Raw genomic sequence first — 22250 nt, 5'->3', positions numbered from 1 at the left:
GAATATTGGGAAAATGCACCAAGTGAATCTTCAAATCATTGGATTGAGATAAAGGGGAATAACTTGACTGTTCCCTGTCGGATTTTATAAAGTTATCGTCAGGAGAGTGAGACAGATTCCTTACCACTCTCCTGCCAATCCCAGCTAAGAGCTGCTGGCCCAATGTACACAGACTGAATTCTTCAAAAGGGATTTACTTCCCCTGGGTACTGATAGAACATTAAGGAGAATCAAACTGCGCTGGCTTTTCACAGATCCAATGTATAGAGGTATCACATGGTCAATCATTCCACCCTCCATCACTGTACACATGTGCACAGTCTTCATTGGAAACATCATTTGATTCACCCTTCCTCCGAAATCTAAAAGAAATGACAATACTATTCATGATAAGAAATCCTGCTGCAAATTAATGCAAAATTCCAGTGAGACTCAAACAATTGAGCTTCTAAGAATGGCTCAGTATGCCTTTCATTTGCACTAAGCTGCAGTAATGTCACTGAATGGATTCATTGGCATTGACCATGTGGAACATGCCTAACACTGAGAGTGACTCAGAAGGACCTCTGCTGATTGAGCTTGGCAGTGACATAGTGCCTAGACTAAGTGATCCAGGTGTTGGGGGAGCCAAAAAGAGGAAAAATCTAGAGATAATGGGAACTGCAGATGCTGGAGAATTCCAAGATAATACAATGTGAGGCTGGATGAACGCAGCAGGCCAAACAGCATCTCAGGAGCACAAAAGCTGACGTTTCGGGCCTAGACCCTTCATCAGAGAGGGGGATGGGGAGTGGGAACTGGAATAAATAGGGAGAGAGGGGGAGGCGGACCGAAGATGAAGAGTGAAGAAGATAGGTGGAGAGAGTATAGGTGGGGAGGTAGGGAGGGGATAGGTCAGTCCAGGGAAGACGGACAGGTCAAGGAGGTGGGATGAGTTTAGTAGGTAGATGGGGGTGCGGCTTGGGGTGGGAGGAAGGGATGGGTAAGAGGAAGAACAGGTTAGGGAGGCAGAGACAGGTTGGACTGGTTTTGGGATGCAGTGGGTGGGGGGGAAGAGCTGGGCTGGTTGTGTGGTGCAGTGGGGGGAGGGGACGAACTGGGCTGGTTTAGGGATGCAGTTGGGGAAGGGGAGATTTTGAAACTGGCGAAGTCCACATTGATACCATTAGGCTGCAGGGTTCCCAGGCGGAATATGAGTCGCTGTTCCTGCAACCTTCAGGTGGCATCATTGTGGCACTGCAGGATGCCCATGATGGACATGTCATCTAAAGAATGGGAGGGGGAGTGGAAATGGTTTGCGACTGGGAGGTGCAGTAGTTTGTTGCGAACTGAGCGGAGGTGTTCTGCAAAGCGGTCTCCAAGCCTCCGCTTGGTTTCCCCAATGTAGAGGAAGCCGCACCGGGTACAGTGGATGCAGTATACCACATTGGCAGATGTGCAGGTGAACCTGTGCTTAATGTGGAATGTCATCTTGGGGCCTGGGATAGGGGTGAGGGAGGAGGTGTGGGGGCAAGTGTAGCATTTCCTGCGGTTGCAGGGGAAGGTGCCGGGTGTGGTGGGGTTGGAGGGCAGTGTGGAGCGAACAAGGGAGTCACGGAGAGAGTGGTCTCTCCGGAAAGCAGACAGGGGTGGGGATGGAAAAATGTCTTGGGTGGTGGGGTCGGATTGTAAATGGCGGAAGTGTCGGAGGATGATGCGTTGTATCTGGAGGTTGGTGGGGTGGTGTGTGAGAATGAGGGGGATCCTGTTTGGGCAGTTGTGGCGGGGGCGGGGTGTGAGGGACGTGTTGCGGGAAATACGGGAGACGCGGTCAAGGGCGTTCTCGATCACTGTGGGGGGAAAGTTGCAGTCCTTGAAGAACTTGGACATCTGGGATGTGCGGGAGTGGAATGTCTTATCGTGGGAGCAGATGTGGCGGAGGCGGAGGAATTGGGAATGGGGGATGGAAGGCGGAGGAATTGGGAATAGGGGATGGAAAAACCTACTTGACTTTGAACTCAGCAAGCTACCTGTTGCAGATGCATCCATCAATGTCAGGAAGTTGGTTCAGCACACGCAAACTGCTATAGGCCATTAACAGTAGCGGAATTGTAGTCAATTGTAACCCCATGACTGGCAGAGTGAAGAGTGCAGGAAGGCATGCTCAGAGTAGCACCTGGCGGATCAGGAACTTGGTGAAGCTACAACACAGCACAAATGCAGATCAGAAAAACCAGTGTATGATAGAGAGCATTAAGTGACCTGAATAACCCACAAATGTGATCGAATGAAAGTAAACTACTGCAAATGCTGGAAGTTTGAAACAAATGCAGAGATTAGTGGAGAAAGTAGCAAACATAACCTCTGCAGTCAAGAATGAAGGGATATAGAAAACAGGGATCAATAGGCTCAGAGATAATGGGAACTGCTGATGCTGGAGAATCCAAGATAATAAAGTGTGAAGCTCGATGAACGCAGCAGGCCAAGCAGCATCTCAGGAGCACAACCTGAGATGCTGCTTGGCCTGCTGGGATCAATAGGCTATCTGGTTTGATGACTTTCATGGAGAAGGTGTCAGAATTTATCATGGAGAAGGTTATTGCTGCGCGCTTCCAAGAAATAAAACCAGAAAGTACAAGAGAAACTCAACAGGTCCGACAGCATCTGTCGAGAAAGAAATAGATTTGGTTTCTCTCGCCACAGGTGCTACCAGAAGATTGGTGCAATAAAAACAATCTGTCTCTCAACATCAGCCAAACTAAAGAAATGATCATCAACTTCGGAAAGAAAGGAGGAGAACATACCCCATCTACATCAATGGAACTGACGTTGAGAGAGTGAAGAGCATCAAGTTCCTTGGGCTGATGATAATGGATGACGTGTTCTGGACTTCCCACGTAAATGCAACAGTCAAAATGGAGCAACTATGGTTCTTCTTCCTGAGGTGGCTCTGGAAATTTGGCATGTCTATAAGGTCCAACATCACCTTCTATAGATACACCATTGAAAGCATCCTGTCTGGGTACATCATGGCCTGGTATGACAACTGCTCTGCCCAGGACCATAAGAAACTGCAGAAGGTGGTGTGCACAGCCAAGACCATCACAGAGGCCAACCTTCTATCCATGGATCTATTTACATGGCTCACTGCTACAGTATGGCGGCCAGCATCATCAAAGACCCATCGCACCCAGGTAATGACCTCCTTCAATGTCTTCCATCATGCAGAAGATACAGAAGCCTGAACACACGCACAGGCAGGCTCAGTAACAGGTTCTTTCCAGCTGTTATCAGAATGTTGAATGGATCCTAGCCTTAAATAATATAACCTGCAAAGTAACCTGTATGCCTCTAAACCTTTTTGATTTGTATATCCTTGGCTTGCTGTGATCTCCCTGTACCTTTTGTAAACAAAGCTTTTCACTGTATTTTGGTCGAAGTGACAATAACATCAGTCAATCAACCCTGCTGAATTTCTCCAGCTTTCTTTGCTTAGACCAGGTGTTAGCTCAGTTGTCCTGTCACATCGAGTCTTGAATAGTGCTGGACAATTAAACAACTCACTGCAGGAAGAGTTTCCACAAATATCCCTGTTCTCATTGACAGAATAGTCCAACACATCTGTGCAAAAGATAAGACTGAATCTTTTGCAGCATTTTTCAGCCAGAAATAGAGAGTGGATAGTGCATCTCAACCTCCAGTGGCTCCCAGCATCATAGATGCCATTCGTCAGCCAATTTCATTCACTCCACATGACCTGCCGTACCTCGGTTGTGTTTAAGATTTTGGAGCCTGTTGTGAAGGATGAAATTGCTGACTATCTGGAAGTGTCTGGCAAAAAAAGGCAAAGTCAGCATTGTTTCATTTAGGGGAGATCATGCCTGACAAATCTGCTCAAATTCTTTGAGGACGTAATGAGCAGGTTAGACCAAGGAGAGCTAATTGATGTCATCTACCTGTAATTCAAGAAGGCCTTTGACAAAGTGCCTCACAGGAGGCTGCTGAGTAAGATAAGGGCCCACAGTATTAGAGGCAAGCTGCAAGCATGGATAGAAGATTGGCCTTTTCACAGAAAGCAGAGAGTGGGGATAAAAGGGTCTTTCATAGGATGGCATTCGTCGACAAGTGGTATTCCGGAATGGTCAGTGTTGAGACCACAACTTTTCACTTTATACATTAATGATCTAGATAAAGGAGCTTTGGGAATTCTGGCTATGTTTGCAGTGATACAAAGATAGGTAGAGGGATGGGTAGTATTAAGAAGGTGGGGAGGCTGCAGAAGAATTTGGACAGGTTAGGAGATTGGGCAAAGAAGTGGCAGATGGAGTACAACGTGGGAAAGTGTGAGGTCATGAACTTTGCTAAGAAGATGAAAAGCATGGACTATTTTCTAAATGGGGAGAAAATTCAGAAGTCTGATGTGCAAAGAGACTGAAGAGTTCTAGTCCAGGATTCTCTCAAGGTAAACTTGCAGGTTGAGTCAGTAATCAGACAGGCAAATGCAACGTTGACATTTATTTTGAGAGGGCTTGAATATAAAATCAGGGATGTACAACTGAGGCTTTATAAGGCTCTGGTCAGGCCACATTTGGAGTACTGCATGCAGTTTCGGGTCCCATATCTCAGGAAGGATGTACTGGCCCTGGGGCGGGCTCAAGGAAATTCACATGAATGGTGCCAGAAATGAAAAGCTGATCATATGAGGAATGTTTGAGAACTCTGGGACGATACTCTTCAGGGTTTAGAAGGATGAGGGGGGATCTAATTGAAACCTTACGGAATTCCGAATGGCCTGGGCAGAACAGATGTTGGGAAGATGCTTCGATTAGTAGGAGAGACTAGGACCCGAGGGAACAGCCTTAGAGTAAAGGGAAGATCTTCCCGAACGGAGACCAGGAGAAATTTCTTTAGCCAGAGAGTGGTGAGTCGATGGAATTCACTGCCACAGAACGCTGTGGAGGCCAGGTCATTGAATACATTTTAGACTGAAATAGATCAGTTCTTGATTATCAATGGGATCAAGGGTTGCCCAGAGAAAGGAGGAAGATGGGGTTGAAGAACTTATCAGATTTGATTGAATGGCAGACCAGACTCGATGGGCCGAATGGCCTAATTTCTGCTCCTATGTCTTATGGTCTTATGATATCAAGGAATAATCTGAGGCACTGGATGCTGCAAACACTACAGGCCCAAACTTTCTAGCAATAGTACTGAAACCTTGTGCCGCAGAACTTCCCATGTCACAGCCAAGCTCTTCCAGTGCAGCAATAAATTTTCTGCTGGTAGAATTAATGCTCAGTCAATAGTGTTTTGTATTAGTCATTCAATGATTATTTTAAAAGCATGAAATATTGAAGTTTTTGTTCAGATAATCACTGGATGTTTGACGTTTTCAAGTTATTGTAGGTGTCTACGATTGTAACAATATCTAATCTTCCATCAGTCATCCACACCCTCTTCCAGGAGGCCTGATGGCTTACATATTCATTTCTTATTTTCTCCTTCCCTGTCACCCAAAAACAGATGCTTGCTCTGTTTCATTTCAAACACACAACTGCTGCTTTCTGCCCTGACAGAGAAGAGCAGAAAAACAGTGAAGATGCACTGTCACTCATTTTACACATACAACCACCAGCTTAGAGATGGACACTATGAACAATTTATAAGGTACAAGAGAATTGGGATCTGAATGTGGTGAAGCACTGCTGTCAGGTCTGAGCGAATGGAAATCTCAGGTACCACCTCACCAGAAGGTGAGATTGCCCTCTGCTTTGGCTGCAGAAGATTTAGAAGAAGACTTCAATATCCAGGTGCCAGAGGAAGAGTGATGGGTACACACACTAAGCTGCTCATGGAATTGAGAATCCTGCTGGAAAGCCTGCATTCAAATTTCAAGGTGCACTGAAGAATTTGGTACTAACCTGGCACAGGGCTTTGTGCAGAGATTGGACCTCATTCCTGCCTGCAAAGACTGGACAGTCACCTCCATGAACAAACCTGCAGTCAGCTAGGGTACAGAATCCCTACAGCACATGCACTGTTGTTCCGATATCTTAGTGCGGCGGTAGAATCTCAGACCTCTGCTGTTATGGATCGAAATACAACACAACACGAGCAAAGCTCAGGGAAAAAGCTGTTCTCTTTCAACGTGCTCCCTCAGAGTCTCTGTCATCTTGATCCCTGTGGAAAAATATAGCTGCTTTTACTCTTCCCTTCCCCTTCTTTCACTTATTATGCTCTGCACGATCTCTCCTCATTGTCCCAGTTGTGCTCAATGATAAGAATAAATACTCGTAGGGCACCACTGGAGATAACTGGTTTGTGAACAAAGCCTTCAGTCACTGAAATAAAATCAGCCAGACCACTCCTTATCATCTCTTAAAACATTTCACAAGTTTAGAAATATACTGTAAATTGCACAGAATTGTAGCAATGTGATGAATAAATATTTCAGTGACTGAACTGTAACTAGTTGATAGTCTTTTTAAACTACCATTGTTGGGAGGAGTTTCATGCCCCTGAAGGTTGTGCTCAGATGTCCGAATTTGAGAGAGTGAAGGTTGGAACTCTGGACCGAGTTACGTCATGGTCTGCAAGCTCTGTACAAAGCTCATGTACAATGATGAGCATGTATGGCAATCCCTTTTATCAACACAGCAGTCTTCGCTCTCTGCAAGTGAGCGCACTCACTGAAGATGCCATTTTGCAACTTAAAGGAACCACATGGTGCCTGTTGTACACAGACTGTCAGACCCAGTTTCACTCCCTTTGTCTCGAAATTAATCTTCCAGTTAAGGTAAATAGCTGAAGTTCAACTTCAAAACACATCTAGCTTTTTATTTTGTGTCCAGTATATTGCCCAAATATTGTTCAAAATATACAATCAGAAAACGAGCTCACGTTACAGAGGAAATGTAGTCCATCCCATCCATCCAGTGTCAATCACCTTCCGTGACAGAATCAGTAAGTCCAATCCAGCGTTCTTTGTTTTGGAGCCACTTTTTTACAAATTCCTGCCAGGTAAATAAAAGAGTTGTTACAGTAAATGGAATAAAGCATGTTGTTGGGAATGTTACAACTTCTATCTGAGGCATCAACCCATTCATTTCAAACTCGCTTTGCTCACTATGAAATAGCAGTGCTTAATACAAGTCCGTTTATTTGAACAATTAAGTATGTTTTCTTTTTATTCCATTTTCTATTCCTTTAAGGGACGTGGGTAGTAATTGTTGATCATTCCTAATTGCTGGTGGTGAGCCACCTTATGGAATGGCAGCAGTTTAAAAGGAGTAGTGATGGGATTTTAACCAAGCAACAGTGATGGAAGAGTGATATAGCTCCAAGTCAGGTCAGTGTATTTCTTGGACAGGAATTTGCCAGTGATCGCCCTGAAAATTTCATGGGTTTGGAAGATGCTGTTGAAACAGCCTTGATGAATTTCAGCAGTACATCTTCTTGATGTTAGATGCTGTTCACACTGTGCATTGTTGGTGATTGACTCGCTTTGCTCACAATGAAATAGCAGTGCTTAATACAAGTCTGTTTATTTGAACAATTAAGTATGTTTTCTTTTTATTCCATTTTCTATTCCTTTAAGGGACGTGGGTAGAAATAGTGATGTGGTGCCCATCAACAACAACAAAGGTCACTTTGTCCTGGATGGTGTTGAGCTCCTTGAGCATTTTCAGAGCTGCATGTGTCCAAGCAAGTGGGGAATATTCCAATGGAGCCCTGACTTGTGCCTTGCAGACAGTTTGTGGGGAGTCAGCAGGTGAGTTACTCACTGCAGGATTCATTGAGTCTGTGTGGTGTTTGCACATTCTCCCCTCGTCTTTGCATGTTTCCATTGGGTGGTGCAGTTTCCTCCCACAGTTGAAAGATGTGCAGGTCAGGTAGACTGGCATGCTAAATTATCTGTAGTGTCTAGGGATGTACAGGTTAGGTGGATGAGCCACTGGGACATGTGGGTTATGAGGATAATGTGGGCGTAGGGTCTGGGTACAACGGTCTTTGGAGGATGGATGCAGAGCTGTTGGGCTGAATGGCCTCTCTCTAGATTCGAGAGATTCTACAACTCTAATAGGTGATAGATTCTACTTGCAAATCCTATTGCTGTTAATATACTTAGAAAATGTCTTGGGGTTTACTTCATGCAATCTGTCAAAGACATTTCGTAGCCGCTCTTTATCATCCTGATTTCTTTTTCAACAATCACCTCCACTCTGCGCACTTTTGAAGGGCCTTCCTGTTTTTAATGTTCTGTACTTAACATACGCTTCCATCTTTTTTGTCATCAAACTCTCGATGTCCCTTGAAATCCAGGGTTCCCTGTGCTTGTTACCCTTGTCTTTCACTCTCACTGCAACATGGAACCTTGAGTTCTCATTGCACTACTTTTAAAAGGCTCTCACTTTTCAAATATACAGTTCACTGCAAGGAGTTGCTACCGGTCTAAGGTTGTGAGGTTCCATGTGATGATATTGAAATTGGCTTTGCCCAGTTTAGATACTTAACTTGTGCGCTTTCCTGATTTCTTGTCAGAACAATGTTTCATCTCACTGAGGCATAGTCACTATCCCCAAAATATTTGCCCATTGAAACTTCAACTACGAGAGTGAATTCTTTCTCTCGGAATCGGTCCAACACTCTCCCTTCTCTGGTATAACTGTACATCGCATGTGCTGGCACAAAAACCTCTCCTATATGCGCTTTAAAATTTCCTCCCTGCTTAATCCTTTCTCACTACGGTGATCCCATTAATGTGAGCACATCTGGAATTCAGAATCCACCACTGCCCATGAAACAATTGTTGATTGTCTGAAAAACCCATCTGGCTCACTCATGTCCTTTAGGGAAGCAAATCTGCCATTCACATTTGGTCTGGCCTACAGTGACTCCAGTAGGCTGTTTCTGGTTGTTTCTTCGTTGCCCGCTGAAACGGACTAGCAAACGACTCAGTTGTATTAATCGCTACAAAGTCCCAACAGAAATGAAATTGGTCAGAAGACACCATATAGCCTGTAGTGGTTCAAGAAGGCAGCTGACCACTACCTTCTCAAGGGAAACTAAGGAAGGCCAATAAGGACTGGCACAACCAGTGATGTTCAAATTGTGAAGAAGTTGAAATTCCTATTTCTGTTGCATCTTTCTGTGATTTGCCTATATATCTGTGACTTGTTGGGAAGCCTATCGTACAATCCCAGCAAAGTAATTGCCCCTTTTTTATTTCAAAGCTCGGCCCAGACAGCTTCATTTGGAGATCTCTCTGAGACATTCTCCCCCATTACTTCAGTGATGGTTTCCTTTATCAATAATGCAATGCCCCTGCCTTTCCTACACCCCTCCGTCCTGCAGCTGAAACTTCTTTATAGTGGAATGTTGAGCTACCAGTCCTGCCCTTCCTTTGATCACTTCTCAGTGACTGCAATAATGCCATGTCTTCCCCGCCTGCTGGACTGTCCTTCTATATCTGATTCCAACACTCTATCCTGCTGTTGTAGCGACTGGATATTGTCCAGACCCTGTTGCATTGATGACTGCTTGGGAATTTGAGGACTCGCAAATGGTGCTGAAGATTGTGCAGCCACTGGCGAACATTCCAGTTCTGACCTTATGATGGAGGGAAGATCATTGATAGAACAGCTGAAAATGGTTGCACCTCAGATACTACCCAGAAGAACAGCGCAGAGATGTCCTGGAGCTGACCTTCCTTTGCGCCAGATATGACTCTAACCGGTAACAAAAATAAAGTTGCTGGAAAAGTTTAGCAGGCCTGGGAGCATCTGTGCAGGAAAAATCAAAGTTAACGTTTCGGGTCCAGTGACCCTTCCTCAGAACCCTTTCAGTGATGGGTCATTGTGACTTTACCAAGTTTGGCTCAGAGTATTTGAGCTGGAGACTGAGGTGCAGACATTGTGGGGCATCAGGAAGATGAAATGTTACCTGGGTACCTTGCTCCCTGGACTCTCTGCTTCGGAGTTGCACTTCGGAGTTGGCCATTGGCCAGCGACAGGAAGATGTGACCGTGAGTCAAGATATAGTGTTGGAACACTCTTCCTCTCTCGATTTGGACCAGCAAGTATGAGGTATTTGTGAGGTGTCTGGATAAAAGCAAGCACTGCAGGTGCAACTGCAGCCAAATGGCCCACATCTCCACGATGTGAGAACCATTCAAATGGGGGCTGTGAGGTGTAAATGACAGTGCCGATCCTGACGTTGTTTTCCATGGACGGGGATTAGAGAATATTAGGATATAGTCTATGGGTGAGGGAGTTCTTCAGTCAGAGGTTTGTCATCATTTGCAGCTGTGACCCCTCAGAGAGTGTGGGTTACAGACTGAGATTGGCAGAGTTATGACCTCTCAGGGAACAAAGGAATATCGGGGAGAATGTGAGATCTGAAATGAATGCAGAGAGTCGTCCACGATTGCATTGAATAGTGGGGCATATTGGGGCAGGCTCTGGGCCAATGTTGTTGAATCTTACTCCTTACATATTGTCTCCCTGAATGTTTAGTTTGACATTGTCCCTGTGTTCACTGAGAAATGATCAGGAGCTGGTGGGTTTGAAATTGTTTAGATCTCTTACCTGCTCCTCAGGCTTGTTAATGACAAGAAGATTGGCATCCTTTGATGCACAGGATCTCTGGGCCTCTGTCCAGCTCTTGCTGTCTGATGAAAAGTAATAACACTTTTGCTGGAACTGCCTCCAGTGTTCAGGGCATTTGCAAAGCAGTTCTGTGAGAGAATGTAAGAAATAAATATTTGAGTCTGAAGTGATGCTGCAGTACATCTTTCATCTCCTTGTTCAATAAAATTTCACCCAGTATTGTCACGTTACTGGTTAAAAACCGTGCACTGTCTTACGCAGAGGTATGTTTAACTCAGAGTCTCACCCCGCAAGGCAGTGATTTATGAATCCAATCCCCTTGCAGCACACGCTGTGGCTAGGAAATCAATCCACCCATCCTGATGGTTCGTTACTGACAACCTGCAAATCCCAATCCCAGAGGCAATTCACCAGTCCCAGGAATCATCAGGATCAGCCAACCTCACAGAGGTCAATCAGAGAGATTCAGAGGAGCAGGCAGTCAGGGAGGAATTTTCAGGGGAGGGGAGATGGTTAGCAGGATAGATATCGAGAGGGAAATATAAGGGCTAAGGAGAAGGGTGGTGTAGTAAGGCCTGGTGAGGGAAGGCTACAGAGGAACGATGAGGCATTTGAGAGCTTGAAACGCAAAGATCTGTCAAACGCAGCCCTGAGGAAGGGCCCCTGGACTGATTTGTTAACTCTGTTTTTTCTTTCACAGATGCTGCCAGACCTGTTGAGCTTTTCCAGAAAATGTGTTTTTGCTTCTGTCAAACACTGATGGCTTATATAAAATTGCCAGTTCCCTTTGGCAAATGTCAATTGTATGTTTTATTCTGGGTGTCTGTTAAGAATCACCTGAATGGTGATGTTGTTGACCTGCTCACAGAGCTGGCTTTTTCTCATTCAGAAGTTTTGTCACCTTGCTAGGTAACATCATCAGTGGAGCCTCCGATGAAGCGGTGTTGTTTTACTCCACTTGGAATTTATATTGTTTGGTCCGTTATGGTGAGTACTGTCATTTCCAGTTTTGATCTGTATGGGTTTGTATATGGGGTCAGTTCTATGTGTTTGTCGATTGCATTACGAGTGGAGAACCATGATTCTAGGAATTCCCACGCATGTCTGTGTTTTGCTTGTGTTACTATTTGTAACATTGTCCCAGTTCAACCGATGGACTTCATTATCTGAATGGACCAATATGAAAGAGAATTTGTCATGCTGTTTTGCTGCGAGCTGATGTTCATATATTCTGATGGCTAGTTTCCTTCCGGCCTGGTGGATGTAATGTTTGTGGCAGTCATTGCATGGTATTTTGTAAACATACGAAATCATGTCTCACAAACTTATTGAGTTTTTGCTGGATGTGACGAAAAAGATGGATGAGGGCAAAACGGTAGACATTATTTTCATGAACATTAGTAAAGCCTTTGACAGTGTTCTGCGTGATGGACTGGTTAGTCAAGTTAAATCATGTCGGAAGAGCTCCAGGGGGAACTGGCCAACTGGATACAGGCAAAAGGTACTGGCTTGAAGGTAGGAGACAGATGGCAGTGGTGGGGGGCTGTTTTTTGGACTGCAGGCCAGTGGCCAGCAGTGTTCTGCACCAAGCAGTGCAGGTTCCACTGTTGCTAGTCACATATATAAACATTTTGGATGAGAATTCAGGAAGCACGGTCAGTAAGCTGCAGACGACACCAAAATTGGTGGTACAGTCAACAGTGAAGAAGGTTATCTAAGATTACAAAACGATCTTGATCATTTGCGACAATGCGCTGAGGAGAGGCAGATGCGGTTTAACTTTGATAAATGCAAGTCGTTGCGTTTTGATAAGGCAAAAAAGGGCAGGGCTTATACAGTTGATGGGAGATCCCTGGACAGCATTGTCAAACAACAGACCTACAGGTTCAGGTACATAGTTCTTTGAAAGTTGTGTCACAGGTGGACAGGATGATTAAGAAGGTGTCTAGCTCCCTTGCCTTCATTGATCAGACCATTGATAATAGGAGTTGGGACATCTAGTTGCAGTAGCACAAGATGTTGGTGAGGCCACCAGTGGAGAATTGCGTACAGATCTGGTGACCCAGCGAGGGAAGGGAAATTATGCAACTAGAGAAGGATCACAAAAGATTGACAAGGATGTTGCTGCGACTGGAGAGTTTGAGTTAAAAGGAGAGGCTGGATCGGCTGGGCCTTTCTTCACTGGAGCGGAGGAGTTAAGGGGTTTATGGAGGCTTATTAAATAATAAGGGGCATAGTTATCGTGATTGGCAAATGTCTTTTCCCTGGGGCATGGCTGTTCAAAACTAGAGGGCACATTTTTCAGGTAAGAATGGAAAGACTGAATGGAGAGCTGATGGGCAACTTTTACACACTGTCAGTAATTCATAAGTAGAACGAACTGCTAGAGGAACTGGAAGATAAAGGTATAATGACAACAATTAAAAGAACATTTGTATATCTGCATGAATAGCAGAGGTTGAGAGGGAAATGTGCCAAATGGAGTCAGATGGGATTGGTCTCGTTTGGATAACTTGATTGGCATGGACAGGCTAGACCGAAGGATCTGTTTCTGAGTTTTGTGGCTCTACAATTCTAAGAAGAATGGTGGGCTTCAGGCTGTCCCTATTGATAGTAATGGGCTCAGGATTTAAAAGGGACAGGCCATTTAAAAACAACATTCTATTGGGTAAATAGCCCATTGCTAAGTATTATACACTGCAGCATTCCAGTTTTACACTGAGGTTGTTCTAACTTACCTTATGAAATATTACAGTACATCACCAGCTAATGCCCATGTTTAATTAGAGAAATGACATGTTACTCACCCCACCAAAGCACTGAAACTTCCCTGAACTCAAACATTTCATTGTTAGGAAACGTGAACCAGTCCATCACAAATGCTTTCCCACCCTCCACTTCCTTCCATTTTTCATTATATCTGCAACACAACACATTGCTGTAGCAATTGCTCATGGGAGCAACCAAGATCCATTCACCATCAATCCCTATATCAAATCATCCAGACTTGGTCATTCCCATTGTTTCCATATCTGGAGGTCAATGACATAGAATTCCTGACAGAAATCCACAGGGGAACCAGAAATTTAATTTCAGAAGAAGCATCACACTGCATCATTACCAGCTCAGGGTGGCTACAACTGGGCAATTACAATATTTCCTCTGCCGTTATAGAAATAGCTAAGAGACAATGCTGGTGAAGTGAGAGTGCACTCACACTTGGGACAGGCCAGAAAAGACAGTGGATTTCCTTCCCTAAATTATGCTGGAGAAGCAATCAATTTGATGATAATATAAGGTAGGGGTGGAGGTTAGATAGACCTTAGGCTTTGGGTAAAATTTGGGCCCAACATTGTGGGCGGAAGGGACCACACTGTGCTTTACTGTTCTATGTTCTAAGTTCTAATTGTATCACAGTTTGAAAAAGGTAGGATCATTTTTAAAGGAGGTATAATTTTAGTGACAGAATTTTAAGATTTTGTCATTGAGTTCTGAGTTCCCTCAGAAGCAGAAGCAAACATATTTGGTAACTGGAGCCAGTGATATGAGTACTGAGTATGACCAATCCATCAGATTCTAGCGTCAACATTCAGATGATGTGCAGTCTAAACACCGAGGGCTGAAAACTCTCTGATGGAGCTTCAACTTACTCTCCTTTAGTGAAATTTCTATCTTCAGATGAGTGAATGAATCTCTTGCCTCCCCCACGGTACCTGGAAATCAAACAGGAGCAACTCTGAAATTCACATGGCACTGTTTCCCCTGGCAATCATTATCACCAGATTTACTTTGATACGACAGTGATGCTTCTGACCACATTGGCATGTTTTACAACAAAGTTTCAAAACCTCCTGTTGCAGGCAGGTACAAGGTCTGAAAAGAGGAAAAGAGAGAAAGACATTCACTTTACGCACACGTGTTCTGAGCTGGAAGCAGAAATTTACGAGCACCTGCCAATCAACATGTTTTACTCAGCTCATTGCACACATCTGAGCTCATGGTGTTTGAAAGGATTTACACCGGACAGAAGCAGTTCATCTGCTCTAAATCTAGGATGGGATTCATTAATTCCTTTCCCCTGCTGAGATACCAGATTCTAGCTGATATTCATTCATTCAACATTCATTTTTTTCAGTTCTCACATACAGCAAATGTGTTTAACCCGAAGAAAAACAAAATGCTTCAGATAATAAAATGAAAGAAGTTTTGGTTCAGGAGCCAATCGAATGACATCAGAGTCTGAAAACAGAAAGAACATTTTTGAGGGTAGTTGATTTTATTTGCAGGATTTTAAAACGTTTTCAACCTGAACCCATGTTCTCTGGATAACAAGTCCAGCCTGTGGGTTATTCATTCTGTCAGATAGTTCTCACACACGTGTATTCACCTGACCTCATCCTCACCCTGTACCTGACCATGGTGGCAGTGATGGGAATGACTGTAACACAGACGTGGGAGGTGATCGATCCCTGTTTCCAAACTGAGGGCACCTTCTATGTCTTGGGCACTGCTATTACGCCGAGTGGAATGAATCATGAACAGATTTCTCAACCCAAAACTGGGCATCCACGATCTGTGTGTGGACCATTAGCTGCAGTGAATTGTCTATCTGATCACAATCTGAAACTTCATGGTCTGGCGCTTCCTTCTCTCCCAACACCATCAAGACAGTAGGACAAAGGCAGCAAATACATGGGAACTTCATCACCTGTAGGTGCTCCCCCAGCCAGACAACATCTTGACTTGGAATTCGAACAATGTCACTGGGTCAGAATTCAGGAGCTCCCTTCCTGACAGCATCGTGCATGTTCCTACAGCTCAAGGACTGCAGCTACATCATTTTTCCCAGAACAATTTGGGAAAGACAGTAAATGCTGACCGAACCAGTGAAGCCTATATTTCTTGAATAAACCAGAAAGAAATTTGAGACATCATTCAGTGTGGAGTGTGGATGAGTAAATCAGGAACAGCAGAGATGAAAATGCCATGTCAAGGGAATGAAGCTACAACAGATGGCAATTGGAAATTCTTCGCCCCTATCAACACATTGCTCAGCCATTGCTTGAGTTGTTTTTCTTTGGAACACTCAACTCATGGCAGTGTTGGATCCAATAGAGGCTGTAAATCTGAATTCAAGGTGAGACAGGGTGACTGCCTTTGATGCCGAGGAGCCATTTGACAGAGTCTGATCACAAAATCACTCGAAATATGAGCAGGAGTAGACCAGTCAGGCCCCCAATCTTGCTCTGCCACATAACAATAATGATTGTCATTGAGGTTTTGGTGACTGTATCTTGGAAGCAACATGTACCAGAAGAGAATAATGTTTGATTTGTGTATATTTTACTATAATGAAATTTTGATTTTGGGTTTTGAGCTAGTGGGATGTGGCTTTTGGCCAATTACATCAGAGGATTTTATGATAAACTTGTCAGGCTTTCTGAAGTTGCATTTTTCATTAACTAAAATTATGAGAGAATAAAGTTACAACTCAGGGCCACTGGAAATTTTTTTTCACCAATAGCCTTCTCAGTATTGCACAGTTCATATTCTTTCAGGAAAATTCTAAGCTTATTACAACATTGGTTCCAAATGCGACAGAAGAGTTGAATTCCTGAGTTGAACTAACTGCCTTCGACATTCAGATAACACTGGACTGAGTCTCATCATAAAATCATCAGAAATACAAGTAGGAGTGGGCCATTTGAGCTTGGAACATCATGGCAGCACTAAATCTACTCTCAATTCAACTTTGCTGCCAGCCCTCCAAAGCCTTTGTCTCTTATCAATTAAACATCTGCCTAACACTGCTTGAATCTTTTCAATGACCCAACCTTCACCGCTATCACAGGGAGAATTCCAAAGACAACTGATTCTCTGAGAGAAACAATTTTGCTTCAACTCCATCTTAAATGGGAGACCTCTTATTTTCAAACAGTAGTCCCAAGTTCCATTTTCTCCAACAAGAGGAAATACTCACTCATCACACACCCTGTGAATTACCCTTACAATATTCTTGATCCAATAGGTTCATCTTTCATTCTTCTAAACTCCAGTCAGAATGGGCCAAGTCTGTGCAATGTTTCCTTGTAAGTCAAGTCTTTAATCCCGGGAGTCAACCAAGTGGTCCTTGTTGAGACTGCTTCCAGTGCAATTGAATCTGCCCTAAAGTAAGCAGTGAGTTTCATAGCAAGTGGGCTCATTAAGGCTTTGTGTAATTGAAACAAGACTTCCATATTTATATACTTCACCTCACAGCAATAAAAGCAACCTCACAATTGCCTTCTTGCTATTTGCAGTTGCTGCACATTAAACTTTGTGAGTCATGTACCACGACGCCCAAATCGCTCAGCCCCTACACAATAAGACAAAGAACTGTGAATTGGAAATCTGAAACAAAAAAAAGGCTGGGAAACTGGCAGCATCATTCAGGTGCATAGTTTGTTTAAAGTTTTATCACAGGTACACACGGTGGTTCATAATACATTTAACACCATTGCCTTCATTGCTCAGGGCATTGTGTCTCAGAGATGGGACGTCAGGTTGAGGTTGTACAGGACATTAGTGAGGCCACTTTTGGAGTACTGTGTACAGTTCTGGTCACCCTGCTACAGCAAGGATATTCCTAAATTGGAGAGTGTTCAGCATAGATTTAGAAGGACGTTGCAGGGACTGGAAAATTTGAGTTTTCAGGAGGGGCTGGATACACTGGAGCCTTGATGGTTGAGAGGTGATCTTATGGAGGGTTATAAATTCATAGAAGCCTCCTTTTAAGGACCTTTATGTGTAATATCATACCACATGTCTTTTTAAATCAAAATATGTTGCATTCATTGATACCTCTTTATTTAACCTACTTGTTACCTCCTCACAGGTTTCTAATAAATTTGTTAGGCATGCTTTCCTCTTTATGTCAAAAAGACCCACCTAATTATGATGTGTATTTCAAAGTCCTCTTCTATTACAAATTTTGAATACACTCTAACATTTGCTGGTAACAGCAGTTATGCTCCCTGGTCTCTAGTTACAATTTTTTCGATAGATATGACTGGAGGTTCAGTACTATGTTTAGGGAAAGTTGTTTTGTCGCCGTAATGTCACTGGACAAGTAATCTAGAACGCCAGGTTCATGATCAAGGGGCATGGACTCCAAGTCCAGCCAGGCAGATGTTGAAATTTAATTTTAATTAATGTCTGTAGTAAAAATGTTAAGCTCAATGGCAACCATGTCCCACTCCTGATTATTGTAAATATTCGTCTGTTTCATGGCCGTCCTTTAGGGAAGGAAATGTGCTGTCCTTACCTGGTCTGGTCTTCATGGGATTCCAGACAAACAGCAATGTGGTAACTCTCAGCTGCACTCTGTGCAATGAGACACTGATTTTAAAAGTGCTGGCCCAGGCAGTAACAAACATAACCTGCAAACAAAGCAAAACAAATCTCCTGCTGCACAGTGAAACAGAATTTTCATTCCATCATCCTTTATCCAAATGGGGCTATACTCTGTTGTTGTACAAGAGTTATCGAGCTCAAACCCTCCAGTTTCAAAAGGACCTCAATGTGGTCCAACGAGGAATGCAATAAAATGACTAAAGTGTCTGAAAAACCAGACAATTTTTGGAATACAAAAGAAAGATCAGTCGGATTGAGATTTCATAGTCACCATTATCTTTCAGCTGGGAAAACTTCACTCTGAAATCAACATATGATGCCTTCATTTCACTGAACAGCTATGAAACTGAAATAAAAAGAAGGAATTATTTATTCATGAAGACTTGGTTTTCCATCAAGTATCTCTTATGGAAAAAAGCCTCTTCTGAGTCTGACACTTGGTGGTCCTAGGTGAAATACAAATTCACTCTTCTCTCTAGCCTGACCAGGATTTGTGAAATTCTACCTCTCCCATTCACATTGCATCCCAATGAGAGAAAGCTCAGCCATGATACCACAGGGAACAGAGGTGTGTCAAGGTACACTTGTGTTCCTTAGTTCATTGTGTTGGAATCTAACAAAAGATAGTCACAAAATGACTGAAGACTTAAAATTAAGGGATTCATACACAATAACTTAAGATGTAAAAGACATCAAGCAGACACAGGCAAGTGAATTGTGATGTGTAAGAAATATCTATAAACCTCAATGAAGATTTTGAGGAAACAAGCAAAGAAGGGAATATCAAAGAAGCTGATTGATCTAGAATTCCGGAAGTTATTTCATCAGGTTATAGCTAATATTAAAGCCCAAAGATTTGATGATAAATTATTGACCTCGTTAAGAAGTTGGTTGAATAGAGTCAGAGTCAAGGAAATGGGCGTGTGCTGAGGTTGGGTGCAAGTGACCCACAAAGACCTGTTCTCCAATCTCAAATATTCAACATATTAATTAGTGAATCCGATGGAGAAACATATATCAACAAAGCCAGCACACATAGATGGGTAACACAGTAGGTGTTCTAGACAGGAGCATAATATCACAAAGATACATTGATAGTGAGTGGGTAAAACGCTGGCAGGTGGATTTTGATGCAGAACAGTAGGAAATCAATTATTTAGAACCAAAATATGAAATGTTTTCCCCTACTATCAAGGCAGCTTTTAGGATTTCTTTTCCCAAAATGATTGAAAACAAACTTTCAGATGAAGTTGGGAACAGTTTTCTTGATGTCATGAGCTGATGTCCCATGCTTATGGGCTGCAAGGATTCAGACAAGATAATGACTCAGTGCGAAGTGCCATCTTCAAATACAGACCTCAGAGACTGAGAAAAAATCCTCATCAAATGGCAATGCAGGCCAGATAGCTGTCTCCTCTGGATGAAAGCATATCATCAGCAGACAACTCAAGGAATTGAAGTTCTAATCACTTATATCCTCCCCTTTACACACACACACCGGCAAACCTACACAAAGAAGAGAAAAAATTATGGGAGGGGTCACTGGAATAACAGTTAGAAATCGTTGTTCACAGGATCAGTTGTGATGATTTTTCTGATTCTTGTGCTAGTCTCAGCATTGCTTCCAATTCATCCTTCACCAGATGCTTCTCCTGGTTCACAAGAGGCACAGAGTGACTGGTTCACTTCGAAAACATCTCTGACTTCTTAATTAAGAGTTACAGCTTACAACAACTGTTGAAGGCAAAACAAACGAGCTTTCTTTAGGTTTATAGCTGCTCACTGCAGAGATCAGAGAGAGCTCCTGGCAGATGGAGACCTAATAGTTTCTCTGTACCATGTTCTCAAACCCAAGCTGTTCAGTTAACTGACGACTAATCCTATGGATAACAAAGTGTGGGACTGGATGAACACACCAGGCCAAGCAGCATTTTATGAGCACAAAAGATGATGTTTCAGGCCTAGACCCTTCCGTCAGCTTTTGTGCACCTAAGATGCTGCTTGGCCTGCTGTGTTCATCCAGTCCCACACTTTGTCATCTTTCCAGCATCTGCAGTTCCCATTATCTCTGGCCAATCCTGTGGAGCTGTGTTGTCGCCAGTGATGATGGTGATCAAGGAGACGTTTAAATTGCAATGGATTGTCTGAAATAGAACATAGAACATTGAACAGTACAGAACACAGCAGGCCCTTCGGCCCATGATGTTGTCCGGAACCTTTACCCTAATCCTCAGGTCTATCTAACCTTCACCCTTACCTGAGGCTATCATCCATATGCCTATCTAATTGCCGCTTAAATGCCCGTAATGAGGCCGACTCAACTACTCCCTCCAGCGATGCATTCCACGCCCCGACAACTCTCTGAGTAAAGGAATCTGTTGCCTGACTGTGATATTTGTCCTTTTAATTTTATTACTTATTTTCTAACCTATTCTGTGAATCACTGTCAGTTAATGTAAGTCGTGTTTCTCTTTTTTTTCTATTTGGTCTCTAGGATTTGATCCTCGGTGCTTTTCACTTGGATAGCTCCATTAGGGGTGACACTGTGAAATTTTCACTTCACTCCTGCACTTGAGTACAAGTGACCATAAACCTAATTCTAATTCTGTCACAAGCCCACATTCTCCCTCATCTCCCGATAACTAACATTCCCATCCACCGACAAATGTGGAAAAGTCCTTGTCTCACGAATTCCAAAGTTCAGATAACATCATCTACTGTTCGATGTGTCAGTGTTTAGGATCATAGTTGCCATATAAAGGCAGTTAATCATTCATAGGAATCTTCAGATAGTTTATTAAGCTTGCCAAGGAGTTGCAGTTTGACTCTGAAACATGTGTTAATCAGACAAAAATAATGATTCAACTCATGACCATTGAGGCTGGATTACTGATACCAGAGCATGAGCTGGCTGTTGGAATGGAATCTGTTGATCTCATTAAGTTTGTGCAGGCAGTGTCCTGCTCTTGAGCCCTGTAAACTGGAAGAATGACTGAGAAGCAACTTTCTCACCAGCACAAGAATCATCACAACAGATCCTGTGAATAATGATGTTTGAGCTATTTTCCCAGTGATCCTTCCATCAAAAATCCTGACCATGTGTGTGCATGAAGGCACCTACATAAGAGATTAGAGTTTTAATTCTTGGAGTTGGCTAATGGGCAGGAAACAGTGAGTCTACAGAAGGGGACCTTCCTCATATTGCTGACCTGTGACCAGTGAGGTTACACAGGGATCAGTGCTGAAACCACAACTGTTTACAATCGATATTAATAACCTGGAGGAAGGAGGCAAATATACTGTCACCACATTTGCAGATGACACAAAAATAGATGTGAAAGGCAGGTTGCTAGAGGGTTACAAACAGTTTCCGGAGAAATATGATATGTTAAGTAAATGGGAAAAAAGTTGGCAATTGGAGAACAATGTTGGAAAATGTGAATTTGCCCAGTTTGGAAGGAAGTTCAAAAGAAGAGAGTATTATTTAAATGGAGAAAAACTGCAGAAATCTGCAACACAAAGGGATTTGGGGGAACCTGCAAATGAAACTCAGAAAGCTAGCACACGGGTACAGCAGGCAGTCAGGAAGGTGATTGGAATGTTGGCTCTTACTTCAAATGGTTTGGAGCAGACAGTAGGGAAGTCTTACTGTAGCTATTCTGAAGAGACATGAAAGGGTAAATGCTTATCAAAGAGTAAAGGACCAGCGGGCATAGTCTCAGAATAAAGGGACACCAATTTCAGACTGAGATGAAGAGGAATTTCTTTCCCTGGGGATTGTCAGTCTTTTGAATTCTTTTCCATGGAAAGCTGTGAGGATAGAGTCCTTGTGTATATTTAAGGCTGGGACAGCTAAATTCTTGATCAGTTTGGGAACTGGGCTTATGGGGAAAAGGCAGGAAAGATTAGATTCCCTACAGTGTGGAAACAGGCCCTTTGGCCCAACAAGTCCACACCACTCCTTGAAGCATCCCACCCAGACCCATCCCCCTATAACCCACACACCCCTGAACACTACAGGCAATTTAGTATGGCCAATCCACCTAGCCTGCACATCTTTGGACTGTGGGTGGAAACCAGAACACCCGGAGGAAACCCACGCAGACACGGGGAGAATGTGCAAACTCCACACAGACAGTCACCCGAGGCTAGAATCGAACCTGGGTCCCTGGTGCTGTGAGGCTGCAGTGTTAACCACTGAGCTGCCATGCCACTCTGAAGTGGGAGCAGAGGAATGTCACATCAGCCATGATCTTATAAAATAAGGAGCAG

General features: G+C 43.4%; 1 pseudogene; it reads right to left on the bottom strand.

Moving 5' to 3' along the window:
• Nucleotides 1–220: 220 nt before the first annotated feature.
• On the bottom strand, nucleotides 221–18304 carry LOC132206318 (hepatic lectin-like; annotated as a pseudogene).
• Between the last annotated feature and the right edge of the window lie 3946 nt (nucleotides 18305–22250).

Source organism: Stegostoma tigrinum, chromosome 35 (assembly GCF_030684315.1).
Source record: "Stegostoma tigrinum isolate sSteTig4 chromosome 35, sSteTig4.hap1, whole genome shotgun sequence".
Classification (NCBI taxonomy): Eukaryota; Metazoa; Chordata; class Chondrichthyes; order Orectolobiformes; family Stegostomatidae; genus Stegostoma; species Stegostoma tigrinum.
The sequence above is the reverse complement of the archived record's forward strand: the minus strand, read 5'-3'. Positions and strand labels throughout refer to the sequence as shown.